The sequence below is a fragment of the Gopherus evgoodei genome, chromosome 3 (genome assembly GCF_007399415.2).
Source record: "Gopherus evgoodei ecotype Sinaloan lineage chromosome 3, rGopEvg1_v1.p, whole genome shotgun sequence".
In the NCBI taxonomy this organism is placed as follows: Eukaryota; Metazoa; Chordata; order Testudines; family Testudinidae; genus Gopherus; species Gopherus evgoodei.
The window spans coordinates 181697424-181717145 of record NC_044324.1 but is presented as its reverse complement, the minus strand read 5'-3'; the positions used below and the strand labels follow the sequence as shown (position 1 = coordinate 181717145).

The following is a 19722-nucleotide window of genomic DNA, read 5'->3' as shown; positions in this document are numbered from 1 at the left end:
GTCTCCCCCTGGTCTAAGTAAACATTATGGGCAATCAAAATGAAAACTGTGGTTGTGAAACTTAGAAATTGCTTTAAATAATTAAACCTGTCAGCTTTTCGGTGCCAGGTCTCCTTTTTCACTGTGTGTTTGTACAGGGCCTAGCATGATGAGTAGGGCCCTACCAAATTCATGACCATCTGTGAAATCTGGTCTCCCACAGTGAAATCTGGTCTTGTGTGCCTTTACCCTATACTATACAGATTTCAGGGGAAGACCAGCGTTTCTCAAATTAGGGGTCCTGACCCAAAAGGGAGTTGCAAGGGGGGGTTGTCAACATGTTATTTTAGGGGGTGTTGCAGTATTGCCACCCTTACTTCTGTGCTGCCTTCAGAGCTGGGCAGCTGGAGGGCGGCAGCTGTTGGCTGGGCACCCAGCTCTGAAGGCAGCAGCCCACCAGCGGCAGCATAGAAGTAAGCATGGCAATACCGTACCATGCCACCCTTACTTCTGCACTGCTGCCTTCAGAGCTGGGTGGCCAGAGAGTGGCGGCTGCTGACTGAGGGCCCGGCTCTGCAAGCAACAGTGCAGAAGTAAGGGTGGCAATACCATACCATGCCATCCTTTTTTCTATGCTGCTGCTTGCAGCAGTTCTGCTTTCAGAGCTGGGCTCCTAGCCAGCAGCTGCTGCTCTGCAGCTGCCCAGCTCTGAAGGCACTGCCACTGCCAGCAGCAGTGCAGAAGTAAGGGTAGCAATACCGCAACACCCTGACAATAACCTTGCGACCCCCTCCCCCCCAACTCCATTTTTGGTCAGGACTCCTACAATTACAATGAAATTTCAGATTTAAATAGCTGAACTAATAACATTTACAATTTTTAAAATCCTGTGGCTGTGAAATTGACCAAAATGGGCTGTGAATTTGTTAGGGCTGAATGATGATGCTTGATGTGGTAGGGATTCTATGTACAGTTGTAATACAAATAAAACGTTTTCCTTTTCCTTTTTTTAAATGAATAGGCCTGCATGCTGCACTACTATTATGACTGATTTGGATGATTTTTTTTTTAATGTCAGAAGCTGACCATATCAAAGAAAACTAATTTTTTACCAGGATTTTGCTTTGTGGCAGTAGAAAAGATTCAAAAAAGGAATGGGTTATGTGGCTGAGGTTGTAGAGGAATAAATAAGACATTTTAAAATAATTAAAAATCCAGGCTACTTAATAAGAGACCCCTTTGGATTAGATTCTCCTTTGAAATTGTGAACTGAACTTTTGACCCTTCAGGTTGAAAAAGAAATCTTTTTTGTTTTTTTTGCCAGCCTCTGAGCTGATAGCAACATCTTTTGGCCTGCCTGAACTTTGAAAGCAGAGTTTGAATCTGTAGCCAGTGTTTTCCTGCTGTGTCAATTATTACTCTGTGGAATCTGAGCATTGCTGCCGAGGTGTAAACTAAATTGAACATCAGCACAAATATAGACAATATTATTGTGTTTGATACAAATAAACCATGGAAGAATTGTTATTGACTGTGAAGGTAGAGTAGCTGCTTTTTTTTTTTTAAAAGCTTTTGGTACACTTCCAAAAATATATTTAAATATTTTAGTTATAACATTTTCAAATTTTATTAGATCATTGAAACTTTTGTTCTACTAGGTAACCAGATTTAGATTGTTTTGCAATCTTACAGTAGAAGAAAAATGTTGTTTTTTGCTAAAATGTCTCATTCACTGATGTGCATAGGGAACAATCATGGCTAGAAATAATTAAATATGATATTTCACAGATTGGATTTGTGCATTGAAATCAGTTCACGTCCAGCTGATTTGATGTGTTGCTATGAAAGCCATATGAGTGGTAGAATTTCCCATGGCTACTAGTGAATTATGGGTCAATTTCAGTTATCTAAGAAATCTCACATAGCTTGCCCTCTGCATCCCCTGAGTTATGATTTGCTCATACCCTTACAGTTAAACTCATGAATCACTGCTATCCACAGGGCTGCAATCCTTTTTATGTGTTCAGTGCCTTATATAGAAATATCGCCATCGGAGGTGGAAGCTAGAATAACAGCCTTTGTTTTAGTCTAGAGGTCTGACTATCTCAGGAGTACCTGGTCATCCCATCAAGAATTTCAGTAATGTATCTTGGCTGCATCCAGGATATCAGAAAGGTTGGAAAGCAAAATAGCCTGCGTTGTGAGGTCTAGGAAACTGTTGTTGCCTAATTCTGATACAAACGCTGTATTTAATTTGTGTGTTACCAGGCTTCAATGACTACCCTCAACAGCTGTGTCACAATTACAGTAGTAATAGGATGGGGCCTGCTCTTAATGGTGTGCAATATGAAGACTTGCACTAGAATCTGGCTTTTTGGAACAACAAAAATCTGAGGCTGTTAAAGACTCTTAGGGATAAGGTGGGGAATAGAATAAAAACAAATACAGAATAGAGTGTAGTAGTGACAAGCAGACACTGTCAGTGAAACAGCGGTTTAAAGATGGCATTCAGAGAGTATAAAAGCAAGATAATACTCACATTGATAGATGCGTGCTGCCTCTAGGTATAGTAGAATTTGAGGCTATGGAGATTAGGAGGATAATGCTAATATCACACGAAAAGCAAGGATATCAGCTGAGTAAGGATTTCACTAAGTATTGTTCCTGGTAGGTTGGACAGACTGATTTTGTTCTTACACTAGCATCTCATGTCCTTAAAGCATAGAAACAGAGATGCTTGCGTTGCAGATTTATGCAGGAGTTCCTAGTAATGATTGGTACTTGCCTGTTTCATGGTGCGATGTAGCATATAGAACATCTTGGGACCAGAAAGAAAAATCCCATGGTCTGTTGCTGAAAATATTAGGAGAGCTCAAGAAACAAAGAAGACTGCAGAGAAACAATCCATGTGCTTCCCATATGACACTAAACAGTTATCCAGCAGAGTGTCTATTGCAAAATGCATGCATATAAAAATAGTAATAGAGGCATGTTACCCTATTTATTGACAGTAGACTGTTGCTAATTTTTACTTTACTATTTCAAAAATGTTTATGGAAAAAAAATCAGGAGTCTCTCTACAGTTCTCATCAAGGATACAGTTACTAAGTATGGTAGTGAGGTTTCATATGATTAAGATGTCATTGTTTTTACTAAAGTTTACTAGCACATTAAGCAGTATTATAATAGTAATTAAAACTAACTGCATTTGTGAAACTAGTGTGATATCCAGCTCTGGATTTATGCAAGATGGGACAATAGCTCAGTGACAGACCAGGACAGAGTATCTAACTGACTCTTAATGACTGCATTTTCAAATTTCAGCCACAGGGAATCAAACTGCCTTTTATTTAGAGAATTAGCAAGAATATTGTAACATCAAGGTAGCTAAGCACATGTGATAACAACCAGTATTGTTGGAGGCTTAAAAATGCTTAAAGAAATCCTTCTAGCCTAATGCTTGCTATACAGATCCTTAGGCTACAAGCAAATAGTTCAGTAAAACTAGAAGAGATTGAATTCCGTTATGGCGCTAACAGCTTTACACTGATACTCAGAAATTAGTTCTGGTTGAAAAAGTGCTCTCCTAGTGGGATACTGATGATTAAGGGTCTGTAAACTAGAAATCTAACAGATAAATAATATACATTACAACACCTGCTAATTTCAGTGTGTCAATACAGAGGATAATTCCTTCAGGAGAATTCAGTGGAGAAGCCTGTTAAACATTTTCCAGAAATGTTAATTAGCCCATATGCTGTTTATGAAGAAAAGTGTGTCTCTCTCTTATGTGCCCATCCTACTTGTTCGGTGAGTATGGAGCACATGCATATGCAAAAGTAGATGATCAATGTACTTTGAAATTCTATGGAAACACCATAAACTCCCTCTGACAGGAAGACATTTACTGTTAGGGACTACAGTGTGGAGACAAGGAAACACAGCTACACTTCTTCCTCCTCTCCCTTTCTTGGGTAAGCGGTGCTCCCCCACAGCTCCCCATCCTCCTTGAATAGTGCAGTCTGACTTTCTCCCTGCTGATTCCATCCACCTGAACCACTCTGTATTATCTAGGGTCCAGTCTTTACTGGCCTCACAGACAAACTTAAACATGTTTCAATTCTGGCATCTGCAAAATACTGTATTACAGTTTGGAGGCAAATATGGGGGTAGGAACAGACATTTCTTAAAAAATGGTCTTAAGACATTGTTTTATCCTAGGCTCAGTGAAGCCTTGAAAATGAGAACTCTCCAGGAAAGGGTAGGAAGGAGTTTGTCGGAGACAGGTTTTTCTAGGGATATATTTCTGATTTGTACATCCAGAATGGAGGAAATGTAATTGGAGAGTGGTAAAACAGATCCCAGCCAGGAGCATTAATGTGTTGAGCAAGGTCTGGCATTTTGAGCTGCCATGTAACAGATTCCAGATTGCATTCCATGCTTAGCACCCTAATTCTTGTCCATGTAGGTGTTTGAAATGATGTGTCTCCAGAAGGAAGGAGAAAGATTTGTGCCACTTTAAATGATAGACCCTGCTCACGGAGAGCAAACATGGTTCTCTGCTGGAACTTCAGTCTTATCCTCAAGATAAAAAATCTTGGAGTATGGCATGGACCAGATGGGAAATGCTTCTGCCTAGAGGCAGAATGTGCTGGCCTGCTGGGCAGGAGCCAAACTCTGTGGTTGTGTTGTGTTACCAACAGAGCAGCTAAAATGTTGCTGGAACAATGTGCATTGACTTGCTGTGTGATGAAAAAGTAGCTACTCTTGCCGTGTGTGTGTGTGTGTGTGTGTGTGTGTGTAAAATAGTAATATATTAAAAATATCCCACAGATATATTGGTGACATCAGATAGTTGCAGCTGGGTTATGATTTGAAGGAGATTGATCTAAACAATCTAGGTCATCTGCCTCCTTATTGTTAATGGATTATTTGCCTTTATATGATGAGAGTATATTATTTACACTAGATCTTAAGGAATTGTAAATTGTAGGCTAGAAATTTGCTGTAGGTTAATAATATTCCTGACTGTAAATGTGCAGTATAAAACAGGCCTATTAAGTAGTAAGTGTCTGTGTACCTGCCTGTGATAGGGTCAAGACTCACCACTGCTGGCACCTCCCGCTGGTTGCTTCAGGAATTAGCTCTGTTCAGCCATGGAGAACCCTCTGCGTGTGGTGTCTTGCTGACCATCTGCTCTGCTGCCTTGGGACCCGCATTGCTCCCTGCTCGGCGGTGTCTTCTTCAGGACACTGCCCTCTGTCAGTGCCCACTACTCCAGTCTCACCCCCTTTGGGTGGTGGTGGTTTAACAGCAGTCTTTCCTCTTGCAACTGCTGGAGTGGCCAACCACAACCCCAAAGTCTAGCCCCTTAGCTCAGGGGCAAGTTACAATCTGTATTGGCCACAGTTTTCTGGAGGGAAGGGGGGACCCAGGCATGCCCACTGCTCTGGGTCCCAACCCAGGGACCCTCTAGTGGCAACCTCTTTCTACCCTAGTTCGTTCCCCTCTTGTCCGCCTTTCTTCCCTGGGCCACTTCCCCTTTGTCCCTGTGCACCTTCTCGGCCCGTTGTAGCAGGGGCCACAGCCCGACAGGTAACAGGGCTGGAGCTCTCTCCTGCTGCCCAGAGCCTGCCCAGTACTGCTCTCTCCAAGGTGCTGGCTCCTTACCTCAGGAACCAGTCCTTCTCCCTTGTTAATCAGGAAGAGACTGACTTCTCCTCTGCTAGGCAGCCTTTATATAGGGCCTCGCCCAGCCCTGATTGGCTGCCTCTTCTCTGCCCTGATTGGCTCCCCACAGGCCTTTGTTGATTGGCTGCCAGTCTGCACAGCCTCAAAGGCCTGTTCCAGCCCTTTTCTCAGGGTTTGGGGTGATCGCCTCACCACACTGTCCCTTTCTCATCCAGATACTATCTTCTGCCTTCCCTCACTGTTTTCCTTAAAGGCTTCCTACCATTGCAGTTACTTCTCCAGTTGTCTTTTATGTCTGCTAGAAAAGACCATATGAGAAAATGTTTCTCCTTTTCATACTGCTCACTCAAGGGAAAAGACTCTCAAATATTAAGGCCCTGAGTGTGAGCCTGATAGACCAGCTTGATTGTGTGTAACTTTTTTTAATGATGAACAACAAACAATTGGAAACCCAGTCATTTATCAGCTGCCTGCTCTGCTTTAGACATTTGATGTCACTGCATCGACTGCAGTTGCAGTATCAGAGGGTTTATATTGTTACAAAATCCTGTGTTATGCTTTGGATTTCTCTTTTGGGGCCACAGCGTTCTTTGTCCTTGATGCAGAGTCTTTAAATTAATTGACTGTTGCTATGAGGCTTGAGAGATAGGAAATTCAGCCCTGATTCTCCAATCACAGAATTTGCGTCTCAAATTCCATGGGACCATTGGAAAATTGTAGCCATATAACTTTTAATTGGGATGTACCTTGGGAAAAGAAGAGAAACTCTTCTGTAACTGATTCATCATAAGAATTTCCATATGAAAGAGATGATCAAGGGTCAGTTTAGGGGCAAATTCTGCCTATCCTTGCATGTCATGGAGAAGGCTGCATAGGAGAATGCCACACCTCCTGTGGCAATATAGGGAAGAGATTGGGGGAAGAGTGAGAATATGACCAACATATTTAGGATCTGCCCACCAATCCCACCCACTTTGTAAGGGAGCACTGGGGCAGCATTTGTCCCAAAGACTATATTAGCAGCTGTGCTGCTGTCTTTCGATTTGGGAGAGGATTTCCTGTGGGACTCAGAAGAGACATATTGTACAAAATTTACTTGTTTTTCTATTCAAAACAAATGTTTGAACCCCTATAAATGGTCTAGCAGCTTTCTCCAAGAAGCTCAGATCTTTCTGGATAATTTCCTTTAATTCTGGCCCTCTGTTCTGAAATCCCTTCCCTCCAATGGGACTTAACCAGTAGCTAAAAGCAAAAGATGAGAAAAGGCAAGACAAGTTTGTGCTTCCTTCTCTGTTCTCCACAGATTATGAATGTCATTTTCAGGCTGTTTCTAGTCTTTGATGGCAAAAGGCTAATGGTGAAAGTTTTCCAGTTTATCACAGACGCTGCATTTGTAAAACTGTTTTATAATTATTTAGAATGATTTTGAATTTCTGTCCTGCTGAAGTGAATGAATCCTCACCCCTCTCATTTAACAAAGTGTTCACCTCAGAACTACCTGTGCACCAAAAATCTCAATGTATTAGATGATCACCTAAACATAGCAAAGGGCTACTTACAAAGCAACCTTGAATTAGAAAGAATTTCTCTTACAATGCTGAAATGTTCTAGTTTTAGTAATTAACCTCCCTTTTTAATTGATGGATTGTGTTTGAAATCTGTACATACAAGAAATAGATATTACCAATTTGAGAGGGAACAAACCCAAATACTTTAAAGTCTAAGAGCCACATTAAGCCCTCACTTGTGCACACACGCACTGAAGTCAATAAGGGGTGTGAGTATGAGAGAGAGAAAGAATTGGACCTGAGATCAGTTGTAGAAACTATATATGAAAAAGTTTTCCAAGGAGACCTTGTGTTTGCATGTACTTGTAGTTAATCAGGATATGTTTAAAGAATGCAGGTGGGCTTTTTAAAGATGCTCGCAGTTTTGAAAATTGTTTCTATTGTAAGACTAATATCCAGAAGCTAGTGAGGAAAGAGCTCTTTACTTCGTGTATTGCTGAAAAGGGAAAAGTGGTGCCATAGAGACCTTAATTTGAATAAACTGCCTGCCAACAATCCTCTAGTGAGGAGTCACCATAACTCATGAACTTGGATTTTGAGGGGTTGTAGGCTCCCAGAGAGGCTCAGAAAAAGGAAGTAGCTCTTAGCTGGTGGCAAAGAGCTCATTTCCAAGCAGCTTGGACTCTGCTTAAAGGTCCTGAGTGCTCTTGGCTTCCCTTCTGGGGAGACTTCGCTGTGAAGGTAATGCAGAGGACAGCAGCAGAGCTGAGTGGGCTCTGGTGGGGCCCTGCTTATCCGTCACCTTAACGCTAAATAACAAACTGGTTTAGATGGTGATCCCTCCAGGTGAACCAGCCCAGGTCCCATGTGAATGGAGACAGATATGCAAAGAGGTACTTGGCTTATAGCAGCCTGCTGATCCAAACCATAAGTGAGGTTTGGTGAACAGATGAGGTGGGCTGGTCAAGGAACTGTCACCTGTGGGACATGCACTGGCAGATGGATAGGGAGCTGGACAGATTACTACCAAAGTTACTGGAAAGGAAACTGGGGGTCATTTTGCTCTTTATGTTCATATATATTCTGTTGCTGTGTTTTCCCAAGTTTGACTGTGTTCTCTTTCCCCTATAATGATTTTCTTGTTTGTACAGTCTTGGGGTGCTTGCCAGTATGGAAATTCTGCCTGTTGAAGCTACGTTAATTTTTCTATGGGGCCTCAATCCAGTTTAGTTATTTGTCAAGAGGGACTCTAGATATATTGAAACTGGCCCTTTTTGCTGACATTAACCACCTGTCAGAAGGGTTCCACTATAATAGGATGTCATAAAGAAAGAAATGTACTACATCTGCTGTTTCAAATTTGTTCTGAGATTATCGTGTGCAGGCATGCAAATTATAGGGGTTTTTGTTATTGTTTTTTGTTAGGTTGGTTTAGGTTTTTAGGAGTGTCAGTATTTGCTTTGAAGGTGCTGGAGACTCAGTTGTTTCCTTCCCACTGAGTTTCCTGAGGAACATATCAATACCTGCTGGTTTGGTTCAAGATGACAGCAGAACTGAATGTCAAATCCTTCTGTAACCTAGCCACAAATTGTCTGGGTGGTGAGGAGGCTTGTTCCACATGTGTGCTAGCTTGGTAGAGCTCTTTGAGACAGGCAGCTGTTGGGTTTGTTCCTGGTGCTGAATAGTGAACTTCTGGTTCCATTCACATCAGCTGTGTTAGGAAGGCAGTGAAGAGAGTATTATCTTCAAAAGCAAAGGAAACCTAGGGTCAAAAATACCTAAGTGACTTAACAGCTAAAATCCCCTTTTCAAAAGTGACTTTGTCACTTAGGGCCAGATTTTTAAAAGTATTTAGACACCAAATTCCCTTTAAAATCAATGGGCATTAAGTGCTGACATGCCTTTTTAAAAATCTGGCCCTTAGGTGGATTTGAAAATATTACTCCTAGTCTATATTGTACCATTTGCTAGTTAAACATTCAATGAAATTGCAAAGACCTTTTAAGAACCATAATTGACTCATGGGAGAAATTTGGCTCAAGGAAGAGCAACAATTAATTTTTATTTCCTTTGAGACAGGTATTATTCCTATCTCTTGAGATCCATTTCTTTTCTATAGCATTTGAGATTTTCAGCTCATTTACAGTGATTACTGAGGTAGGATGGAGACAAACTTCCATTATGCTATTATCATTTTGGAGGCAGAAACATAATCCTTCAAGTTACAGTGCATCACTTCATTAGCAAAGAAAGTATGTGCTTTAATATCTGATGAAATGCATTATTAAGGACATGCACTGAAAAAGTGAATTTTATAATCTAACCATGAATTTAGTAAGTTCAGGTTGCTATTTATTTTATATTTAATTAGATTTCAGGCTTTCAGCCAAGTTATTAAACAAATGTACCATTTTTAGAATGTGTAGTGTGCTGAGGACAGAACCACTCCATCATTTCTCTTTCCCTCCCTCCTACTCTAAATCCTATCTCGAAAACATTGTTTTTTCTAGAAGGAAGAATAAATGGAATGAAATCTTGACCCCGTTAAAATAACGGAAAACTGCCATGCCTTCATTGGGGCCAGAGTTTCACCTCATTTCTTTGCAGGCTGATGGTCATTAGGCACATGATGATTGTCACCTTTTCAGAAGGCAGTGAATTAGCTAGAAAATGTAAAAAATGAACAAACACCCTACTAGTTAAATCAAGTCAATATTTATACATTAGAATGAAGTAGATGGTGGAATGTTGAAATTTGTTGGTGGCCTATGGAACATTTAAAATGGTAAAGGAAACGAAGCCTACAAGTTAGAATCTCTCAAGAAAACAATCTGCATGTCACTGCAGCTAGTTTAATATTGAGTGAGCTTTTCATTAAAAAATGAAAAGCTTGATATAAGGTGTCTACTCAGTTGGAAGACTGCTAAATAATAATTAGACAGAATGTTGCTGGGATGATCATCTTGAATTAGTTGAGTTTTAAAAAATATTTAAGTATCAGTATCACTCATTAGCACTCATTGATATTCAAAATATTGAATACACACCCATATTCTACCATTTTTATTTTAAAGGAAATTCTTTTGGAAATAAAAGAAGTCTGCCTTTTGTCTGTAATAACTCTGTGGAAAAAATCCAGAATTGCTACAGAGCAATAATATTACAAAACTAGTGTCACGGGGGCTGGCCCCTGAGGGGGTCAGGCACCTAGCCTACCTGTGATAGACTATGCTAAGGAGACAGAGAGAGCTCCTAAAGGGAGAGGGCTTCTCAGGGCAGCTATTCAGGCAGCTCACCAGGAAAGGTATCCAAGGAAGAGACTCCGGAAGGCAGGAAAGCTGTGAATGACAATCCCTAGCAAAACCTGGTCCCAGCAGGAGGACCTCACCAGGTAGCAGCAGGAGCTCCAGATCACAAAGGAATTATGTGCTGTTCTGTTGAAGGGTTGCTGTGGTTTGAACTCTGCAGGGACCTTGAACGCAGATGCAGAACCCTTCCCCAGCTGATGACAAGAGGTCCTGACTATGATAATTTGTCCCAATACATTTACAGTGCATCATTTAATAACTACTTCAGTCAGAATGGATATGTCTACACTGCAATTAAAAACCCACAGCTGGCCTCTGCCAGCTGATCTGGGCTCAGGTTGAGGGGATGTTTAATTGTGATATAGACATTTGGGCTCAGGCAGTAGCCTGGGCTTTAGGCCCCTGCAAGGTGGGAGGGTCCCAGAGCTCAGACTGCAGAACGAAGAAACCTTAGATGCTATGTAAGTTCTACTGTGGTGCGATCTCCATGTTATTCAAGGTTATACATTCATTTAAATAGTGTTTTGTTGACTGGAATGTGCTTATGCAAAATACATTTTAAGAGATTGTTTCTTAACTAGGACTGTTTCAAGCAGCACTCAGATGTTTTTGGTGAGACTGGGACATGAGACCAAATTCTGCTCATCTTACTCATGCCAGCAAATCCCATTGAGCTGAATAGGACTGCTGGTGTGAAGAAGGTGAGCAAGGATGGTGTTATTCTAGCCTTGTATTAAGGGTTTTCCAGTTCCAGTAACCATTACTGAGTCCTTTCATACGTGACTAAGCCTTGAAAAGAACGTAAAAAGAAAAAGGTTAGTTTTATGTGATTACAGTTCCTCAGCATGTTGGTATACGTGGATAGAGTGAAATAAATACAGCTTTCAAATATTTACTCAGCTTGTCAGTATCAAAATACCCAACCTGTGTAGCTAAATTTGCATGGGAGATTTAGCACAGAATTAGTACAATGTGTTGAAAGTACAGTGACTTTCGAAGTAGAAAGAAAGCAATATTATTTTTTCTGATTTCTTATCTGCTGCATTTTTCATTAAATATTATCAAATTGTATAACCTAGCTCTCCTGTGTAAAGCATTATTTTGAACCACTATGTCACTTGAGTAAATGAAAACCATTTTTGTTCTGCTCTGGTTAGTCATTCTCGTTGACATAGACAGTAAAGTTAACTGCTTTTGACGTCAATTAAATTAGTGTGTATGCCAGTTCTTCCTACCTACAGTACAGCTTAACTTGCTGATTATATTAAAGCTTTGAAAGGCTCATTAAATCTCTTCACTAGAGAAAAATCTATTATTTATCTCTTTGGAATGTAAAAAGAAGTAATAATGAAGCTCCTAATGCTGCTCAACTCCAAACTGCATAATTATTGTAATTATTTGCTTGCGGCTGCTGCTTTGTTACTGTCACTTGAAATCAATGGGCTTTATTCACCAGTAACCCCAGCCCAGTAGAAACTACATGTGGAGATTCCAAAGACCACCTGCATCTTGACACCTCCTTGGAGCTCATTCATCACAGCTAAGTTATTTGGCACTGGCTCTGCAGGGATGTGACTTTCCTGTTGCTTCAATCCCTGCTCCCCCCAGGAGTCCAAAAGTATATCTACATTGCATTTTAAAACAGGCAGCAGGAAGTCTCAGAGCCTGGGTCTACAGACACGGGCTCACATTAAAAACAGCTGTATGGATGTTGTGGCTTGGGTTAGAGTTTCAGAACCCAAGTTCCAGCCTGAGTCCGAATGTCTCCAGAGTTGTTTTTAGTGCCGATGAGTGATTCTGAGTCTGTAGATCTTGGCTCTAAGACTTACTACCCTTAGGCTCTGCCTCTTCTCAGTGGTCATAGAGTTATGCTGAGAGGTTGGACTGAGTGGAGGGATTTTGTTAGTATTGGTGTGCATGCACACACATGTGGAGAACAGAGAGGGAGGCAAAAGCCAAAACCAAGAAAGCTAAGCAGTAGTCTGTGAGCACAGTGTAACCTGGGAAGACACTAGAGAGGGAGAGCTTTGAGGTCTGATGTTGGCTAAAGACATAAAGCTGAGACTTTGCTCCCTTTTGTTTTTGGTTCCTCCTGTGTTCAGAAGAGCAGGACTTTGTATATGTAAATCAAGGTTGCATTAAAGAAAATACTAGACTCTATCAGTTTCTTTTTCCAACTGGAACGTGACCAAAATCCTGAACTTTAACTAGCCACTTATCAAAAAGGGGCAACAATGTGTTGAAAATGGCTAACAGCTTTTAATAAATCCCTCTGTTGGAAAGGAGAGGGCTCAGTCAAGACAATCTGTCAAGCTTTAGGAGCACCTTACAAAAGGAACAGAGTGAAATCCAGGCTCCACTGAAGTCAATGGGAGTTTTGTCCTTGACATCAGTGGAGCCAGGATTTCATCCATTACCTGGGAAAGGTTGGGAATTTTCTGAAGAACCAGGGAAGTTGAAACTAAAGTTACTTTTGTTTTGAGAGAGGATTAAAAAGTTAGAAAAATTCAAAAGGGAAACATTGACTACTCAATCTAAGAAATTATCTGCAAATATGTTTCACAAACAAGCAGGTAAACTTGTAGTATAAAACTCATTACTTGAGCCGGTTTTCTGTCTACTCTTCTGCCACCTCCAGCAATGACTAAATCTTGCTGAGAGATTTTTGTCTGGGATATTTAGCTGATCCCTCTTCCTTTGTAGGAGGAGATCAGTAATGATTTTCCACTCAAAATAATTAAAATCTTCCTCTTCATCAAAATGACAATATAAAATCACTTAATCTCATATGGTGCAGCTAATCAGATATCTTGTCCTGGTATTTTAGTTTTAAAAATCTAAATCATATCTGTTGACCCAATCACAAATTAACATGCCTGCATCAAAATGACTACTTAGTTATTGAGCTACATCTCCCAGAGTACCACATGCCTAGAGTCAGGAGGTTTGCCATTGACTTCAGTTGAGGACAGTATTTCACCCAGAGTTCCTACCGCCTTGCTATTAAAAGCCCCAGCTTCTGGCTGTGACTCCATTTTAGGCCATGCTTATCTGCAAGGAGAAAAGTCGGGGTGAATTGCAGTGTTCTGGCACTGAACTCAGTGGAACTACTCACATGTGTAAAGTTAAGCATGTACATCAAAGTTTGCAACATTGGGGCCTAAAGAATCATGCCGCACTGAACAGCATTCTTCAGAACAGTGAACTCTAGGAATCAAGAATACTTGAAAATTTAATAAAGGAGAAATTTTGGTTGCTCCATGGATGTGGGAAACCACAGGACAACTTTATTGTAGGAGAAAGCTTTCTAATATTGAACACAGACAGAAGTGAATGATGGCATTGCTAAATCACTCAGGGAAGAAATAGAATGGGAATTCTAAATAGAAGGGTTTATCAGGAAACTGAAGTGCTTATAAACTCCAGTAAATCCTTGAGCATGTGTCAGGAAGTATGATAAGGTTGTCCTTATGTATTCAAAGTCCTGTTTATTATGACGATAAGAAATTGCTTGATAAAGACATGAGATAAAAGCTTGGGCAGTCTTTATATTTTTCTTTCCCCTCTGGTTACATTTACTACTTTGAGAAGAAAAGAAGGCAGCCAGTACCAGAGTTTGCTGCATTGCAGATTGCTTAAGCATTGGGATCACCACTTGCAGAGAAAAGACACACTCCACTGAAGCTAGAGATCTAGGCTCAAGCTGACTTTTAAAATCGTGATGTTTAGAAGTACAGTGAATTCCCTGAAGCAGCAATTTTCTCACCTTGTTGAATCATGTTTTCTTTCATTTTAAATATTTGTGGTAAAGTCTGAAAAAGTTCTCTTATGACTAGGACAAAAGAGCTTTTGTTGTTGTTACGTGCTATAGTATCTCAAGGCCCCTTTATACTAGGTTCTGGACAAAGATATAACAATGGGATCATCCTTCTGGTCCTGAAAATGAGATTATTAGAACAGCATGATAAGCATAACAGATCAGCTGTGATTTTTTTTCCTATACTACATATTATGTAACCAAGGATTGATGAACTAGATCTTAAAATCCATACTCGGGCAACATTCAGTGGGAGTTTTGCCTGAGTAAAGACTGTATAAAAAGTAGAAGCTCCAATGGGTCCTAAGCCTGTGTTGAGATCTGCCAGTCCAGCTGTCTGTGAGGAGTTCTACTGTAAAGATTGGATTTGAATACATAATTCTTGTATTTAGATAAATGCTTGTTGAGGATTACTTTGTGTGTTTGGATTCACGAGTTTATCTGCATCATCTGATGCCTCACCAGTTTCAACTAGTGATTTGAAACACATACTTAGAGCTATTTTTTTTATTGTAAAGACTGCCAGCAAATAGTATATTATCTTAGCTTTTTAATTATGCTGTCTTATTTGGCTCTCTCTGTCTTATTTGGCTTTTATATTATATATTTTATGATGTAATCGTCATTGTTGCACTGTGCAAATGCCTTAGCAGAGATGGCAGGTGCATTAATTTATCATTGTTGATTTAAGTATTATTTGGGAATACCCATGCCATATGTCACCGGACAGATGAGATCTGCAGTGAAGTTTTAGGTCTCACAGCTGAATTCTTGTTGCACATCTTGGGGGGGCCGGGGGGGAATAACTCTGATTTCATATAGGCTATACGCAAAAGTACCTTTAAAATTCTTGGTTTGAGAATTATATTTAATAATGATAAAATAAATTGGCAGAGCTCATTACTTTTTAATATTTACAGTAGTTACTTTAAATATATTCCCCTTCCCCCCAGGAGTTCCTGCTCTAGCAGTGTTTTTTTAAATCCATTCATTAGGACACTAAACAGACAACAATGAAGTCCGTATCCTGGTTTATTATCTGCTTTTCTCACAGTCGTCTATTTCTGCAGACAAGCCCCTAAATTATATGTGCCCAGCTGACATGGGGGGAGGGATAGCTCAGGGGTTTGAGCATTGGCCTACTAAACCCAGGGTTGGGAGTTCAATCCCTGAGGGGGCCATTAAGGGAACTGGGGTAAAAATCTGGGGATTGGTCCTGCTTGGAGCAGGGGGTTGGACTAGATGACCTCCTGAGGTCCCTTCCAACCCTAATAGTCTATGATTCTATGACATTGAACATTTTTAGAATGTTGTCATTATTCATGTTTTGGACACTTTCATTCTTCAGGGATTACCAATTAGAAGATTGCTGGAGGCAGCATAGCAAAGGAAATTAGCAAAACTAGATAAAGCAAGAAAAAGGGATTTAGTAGTGCTAAATCCATCTTTTGGTCAAGGAATTTTTCTTGTTTGTGTTGCCTGTTGGGCATCACTGCCACAAGACACTCCCTGAGAAAGAGGAAAAGAGAAACAATCTATTACAAGCAGTGTCTCACTGAGAACAGCTATAGTTCAATAAACTTCAGGTGCCAATGCAAATTACTCTGTGTGGAGAGGCTCTTAGTCAGCAACTCAGTTGGCAGAATGCCAGATTTAGTCTCAAAAACACGTTCTGTTTATGGAAATGTACCATGGCTGGTTGTGCAGATGTTTCCTTTCTATTAAACTGAACCTGATTCCTCTGAGTCTAGGTGAATTAGATGGGATTTCTAGTGTGCAAGAAGAGCTGATTTGTTTTACCCACATTTACAATGACGGGATGGGTGGGGGAATCAGCTGTTGAAATGTCATCAATGGGAGGGGTGGTGAAGTTGCTAGGAGAAGTGGAATGCACAGAAGGGGAGAAAAATATTGATGTTACATGCTGACTAATCACTGGCCAAATTCACCACTGCCGTAAGTGGTAACTAGCTCCATTGAATTAAATGGAGTGGTGCCTGATTACATGAGGACTAAGATTGCTCTAGTAAAACATGGGATAATGTTACATTTGAAATCTGTTCCTCTCTGTAGAATTTACAACTTTCCATTTAACACTTAGGGGGCAGAGGCTGCACAACTGTTGTTAAGGTCTAGTGGCAGACTCCTTGCTAAAATACCAGACAACTCCATAGACGTGTATTCCTTAACACACACTATATAGTTTCCTACCTGCCAACACTTACAGCTAATTTTTTAGCCCTTTTTACAAATGACAACTCAACCACCCACCCCTATTTTAAATCACACCAAAAATTAAAATAATGGCATGCTCCTCTGCATGCAAAGGGCTGCCTGTGTTTTTGTTGTCCGTTTGCAGAAGCTGCTGAAAAATGGTTTATAAAACATACACTGAACTGGCTCAGGCAAGCAAAAAATGTCTGCTTTTGAAAAAAGCATGTTGAAATTCGTTTGAGAAGTCAAGTGCACAATCCTAGCTCTTAGATCAGAATCTACATAGTTACTGAATATACAGTTTATCATTCAGAGGTAATGCTATTAAAGGAATCGGGGATTCTTGAACATTTCTCAAAAGTATTCAGCATGTACCTGGTATCCATTAATATGTGGGGGAGGGCATACATTCCCCTTATCATCTGTATCTTTATTTTCCTTACACGTGGCCTAATATTTAGATGTGCTGAGCATCTGCAATTCCTGTTGAGGTCAATGAGAGTTCTGGATACTTTGCCAGTCTCAGGTCAGTTCCACATTTATTGTAATCTCAGTCCATGAAGATGAGCAGTCTTCTGTTTTTTTCATATTTCCCTCATATAGCATATTATAGCAGGACCGACTGAGAGTAGGTTTGAGTAAGAACCACTTTTCAGACTGCAGTTCCATGGAGACCTTATGATTCATTTGTTCTGCCACTTGAGCAGAGAAATAGATTTTTCACATTTTAGAATAAGATCAGGCATCTGCCCTCTGCCCCATCACCCGAGGATGTTCAGTGGCATTAACAACAAAAGCTATCAAGAAGTGCTCAAGACCATCAGAAGTGTCAGAACCCAGACCATGCACATGAGCAGATGGTATTGAGACAGCTCACCCTTGATGAAAGTAACTGTTTCTCATCCATAAGACTATACTCGATATGATCGAACTTTCACCAGTGTAACGCTATTGCTTTCACTGGAGTTACTCCCTGTTTTTACATGGGGGTAAGTGAAAAGAGTCAGGCCATGCTTTGTTTATCTTTGTGTGACATAGTCATGGAAAAGATTTGCATAATGATTTTATTTGTTCTGATCATAATGGACATCTTTGTTGAAGACTAGTTGGCCAGACATTTCCCAGATGTGCTATGCTTGCACTTAATTTTTATTTTGTTTCCAGGAATAGCATCTAGCTCATCAGTGATAGGGAGAAATTGAAAATGATTATTTAGTGATCCTTCTTTCACAGCACATTGAAGTAGTTTCTTAACAAGAGAGAGTGTGTTTTGAAAAATATAGCATAAGAATCCAGGATTTGTTATTGTGAGTAATGCAATCATCCTGCTAAAGGATATGTTACTGAAATTTAGTTTATTATTCTAACAGTTTGAAATTGGGCCTGTCTTAATTGGCATGATCCAGAGTGGTGCTCAGCACCCCTAGTTTCCATTACCTAGAGCTGCAGTGACTGAGAATCCAATTCTGACAGTCAATGAAACTCTAGGTGCTCATCATCTCCCAGTATTTCTCTGTGAGATTGGGTTCTCGGCCTCGTACACTGGAGTTCTGGTCTATGACTGGGATTCCTGGGCACCACAGCAATACAAATAATGAACACTCTAGAACTGTAATACATTGTAAGTAGGAAAATAAAAAAATAGGTTCAGATCCTCTGCTACAGTAAATCAGCATAATTCCACTGAAGTCAACAGAGCTATATTGATTTACACTAGATGAGGATTTGGCCTGTAATAAGCAAAAATAATTCAACAGGTAAGATGCACAGTATTTTAGTGAAATGCAAGTTATACAAGTACTGAATCAAACCGGGTATACTTTCAAAATAAAAAAAAAAAGTCTAGAAGGGATTTCTATAAATGAAATAGAACCATCAAAAGCAAGTTAAAAGCATCCATGGCACAATAGGGCTCACAGCTGACTGCACCATAAATGGAAACTTAATCCCAGTTTTGCACGTGTTTAGCTTTTAGATACGTAAAATTGTCTGTTTTTTCTGAGAATTGGCAGCATGGCTTTTTCACTGAATGTGCTAATGCTTCCAATTTGAGGTTTAGCTTCCTATATAAGAGCATTCCTACTTTTCCTGGACCCATGGAAAGGAGACTCTCTGGAAAAATTCCACCACAATTTCAACAGCTTCCAGCCTACCATCAACCTCAGCCTGGACTGATCTACATGGGAGGTCCACTTCCTAGACACCACGGTGCAAATAAGTGACAGTCACGTTAACACCATCCTGTACCGAAAACCCACTGACCGCTATGCCTACCTTCATGCCTCCAGCTTCCATCCTGGACATACTACATGATCCATTGTCTACAGCCAAGCACTCAGGTACAACCACATCTGCTCCAACCCCCCAGATGGACCAACACCTACAAAATATTCACCATGCATTCTCAAAACTACGATACCCGCATGAGGAAATAAGAAAACAGATCAGCAGAGCCAGACATGTACCCAGAAGCCTCCTTCTGCAAGACAAGAAAGAAACCAACAGGACTCCACTGGTCATCACATACAGTCCTCAGCTAAAACCTCTCCAATGCATCATCAGTGATCTACAACCCATCCTGGACAATGATCCCTCACTTTCACAGGCCTTAGGTGGCAGGCCAGTCCTCGTCCACAGACAACCTGCCAACCTGAAGCATATTCTCACCAGTAACTACACACTTCACCGTAGTAACTCTAACTCAGGAACCAATCCGTGCAACAAACCTCGATGCCAACTCTGCCCACATATCTACACCAGCGACAACATCACAGGACCTAACCAGATCAGCCACACCATCACTGATTCTTTCACCTACACGTCCACCAATGGAATATACACCATCATATGCCAGCAATGCCCCTCTGCTATGTACGTAGGCCAAACTGGACAGTCGCTACGGAAAAGGATAAATGGACACAAATCAGATATTAGGAATGGCAATATACAAAACCCTGTAGGAGAACACTCCATCTCCCTGGACACACAATAGCAGATTTAAAGGTAGCCATCCTGCATCAAAAAATCTTCAGGACCAGACTTCAAAGAGAAACTGCTGAGCTTCAGTTCATCTGCAAATTTGACAACATCGGCTCAGGATTAAACAAAGACTGTGAATGGCTAGCCAACTACAAAAGCAGTTTCTCCTCCCTTGGTGTTCACACCTCAACTGCTAGAAGAGAGCCTCATCCTCCCTGATTGAACT

General features: G+C 40.6%; 1 protein-coding gene across 7 annotated transcripts in view; it reads left to right on the top strand.

Annotated features, from left to right (window-relative positions):
- HHAT (hedgehog acyltransferase) overlaps nt 1–19722 on the top strand; it is a 390792-nt gene that overhangs the window by 91456 nt on the left and 279614 nt on the right. The window lies entirely within an intron of this gene.